The sequence below is a fragment of the Lepisma saccharinum genome, chromosome 3, assembly GCF_977018435.1.
Source record: "Lepisma saccharinum chromosome 3, izLepSacc3.1, whole genome shotgun sequence".
NCBI lineage: Eukaryota > Metazoa > Arthropoda > Insecta > Zygentoma > Lepismatidae > Lepisma > Lepisma saccharinum.
The window spans coordinates 50,421,211-50,428,067 of record NC_139231.1 but is presented as its reverse complement, the minus strand read 5'-3'; positions in this window follow the sequence as shown (position 1 = coordinate 50,428,067).

Here is a 6,857-nt window from a genome sequence, read left to right as displayed (position 1 = left end):
ATTACGATAACTACACTAATATCCGTGTAGTCTCACGGTCTGGGTTCATGTTCTTGCCTGGGCATTATTGTTGTTCCTTTGAGAGTATCCATCAGTTTCGTCCAATCATCATTCATCCTCACCGTCACGATTGTATAAAGAGTCTGAAAAGCAATGCAAAAATAAACGAATACAAATTCAACGACAGTATTTTACGTATGTAAAACAAGCACTACGTAGATTCATTTTCATGAAACTGTTTGGATTCTATTCCTTAAAAGAAATTATGATTCTATTAGTATATTTAGTTAATTAATTATAGGAATTAGGCAAAATTTTATTCTCGCCTGTTTATCAAAAACATCTTTTCATATCCTAACTGGGAAAATCCAGAAGGAGTTCCTATCAAATTATCATGACGTAAGTGTTTATGTATTGATTTCCGAAAAGAAAAGGTCTTATACGAATAATAATAATGTCAAATTTCAAAGAACAATAACAGCCGTGTGGGTTTGTCTTCTAAAAAGGTTAAAGTAAATACTTTTTTTTCGTGATGTAGAAAAGACGCAACTAATATTAATTCCATATTCATATTCTCAAAGCTAATAGCAATGTTTTTCCGTTCGTCTCTCTGTTGCCATAAATGGTGTTTTACAATGTTGCTGGTGGCATTATTGGAACTACAACGCCCCCCGGAACGAGAGGGATTTCTTGGTTTAGTCTCGAGTGACAATTTGTCTCTTCTTGGTCGTCTCGTCTCGAATTGTAAATGACTGTCACGTTCTTGTCCTCGTCTCTATTTATGAACATCTGTCTCGTTCTCGAAGGAGCAGGGTCTCGTAAACTTGTATTTTTATTTTCTTTTAGATTTGAGTAGTTTTTATGACCTTTTGGCAAATCGCGAATATGACTAATGAGTGATGTTAGATGAAATTAATGAAGGAGATACTAAAGCCCACGCCGGGGCTCTAACTCGGAAAATTTAGTGGCGAGTCCAGTTAGTCTCGTCTCGAGTTTCAAAGTGTATATAGTAAAAACCTTGATACTAGTTAGATATATACTACCCAGTATCATGGTATAACCAGTGACGTGCCCAGGATTTTTGAAAGGAAGGGGGGTTACGTGCAATTTTTTAGTAGTCAGTCCTCATTTTGCCATCTTTTCCTGCCAATGGTGCTCTTTTTAGGAATACTTGACCAAAAGGAGGGGGGCGGACATGACTCCCACCAACCACACTTGGACACGCCACTGAGTATTAAGTGTGTCACCGCTCAAGCTTTCACAAAGTATAGAGGTCACTGAGGCAAAGAAATGTTCTCAAAATAGTTATTCTGCTCGATGTTAGTAGCCCTCGGAAAGCGGACTTCTGACCTAAATATGTGCAACCACGCAACATAGGCACACAATTGCTACTAATGGATTGGTTTGGTAATTACTATAAGCAAAATGTGCGACTTATTTGCAAATAAGCATGTAGATATCGCGTGGTATATCTGAAGAAGTGGCACAGTAAAGTAAATTTGGTTTAGGTACTATATTTCAATAGTCCTCCTCCGCAGCCGTGCGGTCTAAGGCGCTGTGCTTTGGACTCCGACTGCGGGACGGCATGAGTTCGAGTCTCTGGGTTATCGGCCGGTGTATAGTACCGGTGGCAACCTACCATCGTGAGGAAATTGGGGAGCTACGAGTGAGTAGCGTAACCCGGTCTCGAAAACCCTATAACGCCTGCGGGTTCGACGTGCTGACCCCATGTCACCCCAATATCTCCACACCTCTGTAGGATTATGGGAGGGAGACTGGCAGTCGGGAGATCGCCCTAGGCATTACATATTTCAATATTATTCGAAATTCGAGACGAGACAGATTTGTCTCGTTCAGAAAGTGATCGCTTACGCTTAATATTATTATAATTATATCAAGGAGGGGATCGCCTCTTTCAGGAGTCAACAGGACCACAGGGGAAACGTGATTATCATTTACCATTGTCTGTGACTTTAGTTTCTGACATCTTGAAGGGGATGAACCCAAACGCCCTGCCCGTTAAACTCCTCATGATATGACAAAAATCTACACTACAGCTAACTGTTCACCAACAGAAGCACATCTTCTTGTTACGGGTCACAATCTACAGCTTCCAATGATGGATCTTACGCCTTAAACAACATAACAGAGAATAGAAAAAACATGCAAATAAATCATGATGCATTGCGTTGCCTTATGCAAAGTCAACAGAGCTATACATTACATTCTGTCGCAATCGATCTTTTCTCTTCACAAGCTACTCACTAATTTACGTCAGTCTTGCAGTCCCATGGCGGCCATCTTTGCTCCAACTATAATACTGATTGAACACTAACCCTGTGCATTGCCCACGAAGGCATACAGAAACATGCTTCGGCCATTTACATCTCCCAGGCACCCATTGATTTAGAGGCTGGGTGATCCCCAGATCGGACATTTTCCGAAACATTTGCCGGGGTCCCGGGTTCGAATCCTGGTTTGAACATGGACGTTTGTGATGTCTAGTCATCAATTTGATCATATCATCACTCATCCCCATCTTCGCAAATAGCCAAAAGTGGCACAATGTAACGAGTGCACTCACGGTCCCCGAAATGACGTGTCACTCATACCCCGGCACGGGGCCAAACGTCGTTTTGTGGACGGGAAACCGGTCGTGACTTTTACGGTCCAGGTTTTTAGGTTCGGTACTGAGACGGTCGTTTATTGTCGTACTAATGCGAGATAAATACCTTGAAATATTACACTGTTTTGTTTACCTTAGATATGTAGATTCGAACAATCATAACACACTAATAGCATAATATCAGATACCTGAAAAACATCAAAAAACAACACTGACGAACGGGAACATGTGAATATATTGTAACAACAAAAAAATATTGCAAATCAACAACTGTTTGCATCGCCTCCTCAATCGCTCACTCATTCACTCTCTTTCATTCGCACATCTGAGGTACTTTTACATGTGAAGTATAGATACAAATCATGGATCTCATTAACATGTAATTCCTTTTTAGTTTTAAACCTTTATGTGAATTTAGGATATTTGTCTGCCAGCTCCTGTGCTCTTTTAAATTAATTTATGTGCCAGTCCTCAGAAAGCGGTTAACTAAGACAATTGGGTCGGCGTGGTTAAATCTTTCGTTCGAATGAACGTATGCATCCAGTCGTAAGCACGACATTTAACAAGTTTCTCGGACGGGGGTAATACACATAAGCCTCACTCGTCCAATGAGAACAAATACACCGTTACATAGTGTTGCAAACATAATCGGCCCCAGCTGCCGGAATACACAAATCAATCGTCGGCGCGAGCAAAAATTACATCAAAAACCACTATGCAATAAATAATACTACTTCACGCGCACAACCTTGCAATATAAAATACACTTTCCACAAATAAAAAGGACTCATCAGTTAACTATTGACAAACTAAATGACGCGACGGGGCGGTCGGTTACACAAAAATGGAGCACACTTTGTCAATTTACACTAAAAATTAAAGTAATAAAATGGAGCTTCTAACTCTGAATGCAGACAATTAAATTAGAACATCTGAACATGAAATGACCCTTTTTTTTTATAACAATACTAAAAATTATCAGACACGGAAGTTAGGTTCGGGGTTCCTGAGTCACTTTGCAAATAAGTGAGACTTCGGCGTTAACGTTACGGCGTTGATACAAACAATGCAAGTTTACATGGACATAGACAATCTGAAGAATACTCTACCGGACTCTGCTACATCGTGTGATCGTTCATCTCTCCTGGATGCGGGACTTGCACACGGTTCCTTTGCTGCGAAATTGTTCTCCGAGGTCGATCGCGGCGAAGGATGATTGCGGCGATGTTGGGCATTGTCACTTCCTTAGAACGTCGGGTGTTCCTCTCCTCACTAGCGTCGACTGTACGTGGTCACGCGCCGGTTCGGAATCTCTCTAGTGTCGGGCATCAATCAAGAGTCGCCCTGGAATCATCTATCTCTGGTAACGGGCTTCGATTGGACGTCGATGTGGAGTCATCCTAATCTCTCTCTCTCTCTGGTAACGGGCATCTGTTGTACGTCGGACAGGGTGTCGGGCAATGTTGGGCTTCGTGGCGCCGTGAGTGTCGGTCGTCGGGCGTTGGTCGTTGGTCGTGGCGCCGGGTGGCTTCACCGGATGGTGGTGGTACATCGTTGCGGGTGTCGGAGAGGCAACGGCCTCCTTCCTCTATCTGTTAGCCGGCCATCCTTATGATAGTCCACGCTTGGTAAAAACAAACCACCGCGTAATGCTTCGCCAAATAAAGCGCACAAAGTGAACTCTCTATCGGCAATTCGCTCACGGTGTGTAAGAAAACAAAGACAATAAAATAGTCACGCGAGAGCGTAGCGCGGAGATGCTCTCTCTACGAAACCCGGGTAAAACTGTCTTTTGGCCTCGTATTACTCTCGATTTATATCACTTTCAAATTTGTCCGTTGAAAATCACGCTAAAGTGGCTTGGCTTGGGTTTCCGAAGAGATGGAAATGACCTCTGTCCATTGTCTTGAAACGCGGTCACCAGGCGTGTCCTCGATTCTTGCAGGCTTGGGCTCCAGCTGATTATCCTGGTCATCCGTGAAAAATAGGTTCGCCCACCCGCAGCGACTCTTCGGACGGTCCCGACGAAAATAGGTATTCCCTTTCTCCGTGACGTCCCGTGTTGGTGCAAATATGTCATGTTCTAGGCCGCAATGACAGTTCGGCTGTCACTCAGGAAAAACTCGTCTCCCAACTCACGACGTCTGGCTCGGATACAAATTTATCCACAAAATAAATCAAACCTCACACTTTTATATTTGAACATTAAATGAATCAATAAACAAAAATAATTTTAAACGAACTGCGTTTCACATGTCACTGGATACCGTGACAACAAGAAGCGAAGTAAAATAAATCAAATCAAATCAATCCGAAACATTCCCACCAGCAGGGAGGGGGGCATTTATAAATTGTGGACCAATAGGCTATTCTTGATCCCTGCGAACATTATTATTATTATTTATTATTACTATTAACAATTTTGTTATCATGGCATCACTTCCGGTAATAACACTTGCAAACTTTAAAATGAAAACACATGATTAAAAATTGTTAATTAAACTTAGTTTTCGTTTATAACCGCCATTTGCTCTATGCATTTCGCCACACAATACTAATACCGCACGCCCACCAAAGGAAATTAAACCTACATTACACCGATCGCGAACTGAGAAGCAAGGATGTTGATTTTCAACCGTCAATATACCTTCACTCGACTTTCAATTGGTGGCATTCAAAATGTTTACATTAGTTACCTCGAGAAACAATTGTTTATATTCGAGCATAGGGGTGCGCAGACCTTCTGATTCATGGCCGTAGGCAGGAAAAAATTTCGGGGGGGGGTTCATTCATAATTGTTCCCAGGGCGTCGCCAGAAATTTGAATAATAGAAATAATAATAATAATAATTGTACAATAATAATTAAATTTTCATAATAATAAAACAATTTTATTCCATAATAATAATACTAATAATAATTAATATTATATTATTGATATATCCTTGAGGGGGCTTACTCAATCCAGCAGATGAGTGAATATCCAGCATAAGTTTCTTTTTGTTTTTTTTACGTTTCATACAGTGTGTACTGAAATGCACAATTATTTTAAAAGTTAGATGAAAATTTTAGTCATAAAGTTTTTATTGTTTGACTTTAAAATTAAATTTTTGGAATTTTGAAAAGTGTGGAACCAGTTATTCTCTTCAAAAGCTTAGGCTGTTGCATGGATTGTAACCTCAATCGCGAAAGTAATGCACTACGAAACTGGAGGTACTAGGTTTGAACTCCTATCAAGGGGGATTTATTTTCGACTTTATCGGACACGGAATTTAAAAGCTGGAAAGTGAATTTTGGGACAATCATAATGGAATCTTCAGTCTATATTCCTTGTGACGCAGGAACAACACTGGAAAGATGACAGCAGAAGTGATAATGGAGGGGTCGCCGGTGGACTGCGATTCCGAGAATAAATCCTGTTTCACTCAACTTTCAGAATTCCAAATGTATGAAAATTCTAGCTCGATCGTTTCAACATTCTCTCCTTGTATTTTTGTGATGCTTCGAAAAAAAAATTGAAAATTTGTTACATATTTTGGTTTCTGAACATCCATTAATCCAACATGTCAGAAGTTTCGGGGGAGGGGGGTTTGAACCCTAGAAACCCCCCCTCTAAATACGGCCATGTTCTGATTGGGGGGGTCAAAAGCCTAGATTAAAGTTCAATCGGGGCAAGAAAACCCACTCACTTCATCTCACTGCTTTATTGTATTGATGGGTACGAAACAGGGGCGTACATAAAATGTGTCCGGACCCGACGACAATCACTGTATTATAAGAATTCCAACTTCCGTAGCACCAATTTTCTCTACCCCCCTCCTTCATTTTCCCTCTCTGGTTCATAGACTAATTTAATATAAACATGGTTTCGTATAGTAAATATAAAAAAGCAACTACACATAATTTATTAATTTCCAACAGTGGCGGTAATTAGGGGGCATGGGGGCAGTTGCCTCCTATCTTCTTGCCACTTTTTGCCCCCACACTATGGCCGTTTTTTTAATGCCTTGTCTATCAAGAAATAGGAAACTGACCTTGCCCCCAGTTTTGGCACCCAATCGCCTCTGTTGATTTCCAATGTATGGGCAATTTATTCTGCAAACATCACAACTAACGAATATTGTTTGGGAGTGTTATAACAATAAATTTGCTAGAGATCGACGTCGAATAGTTCAATTACAAGGAAATAATGCACTCCTTCCCTCTCTCATAGTTGCTTGTAACTTTCATTG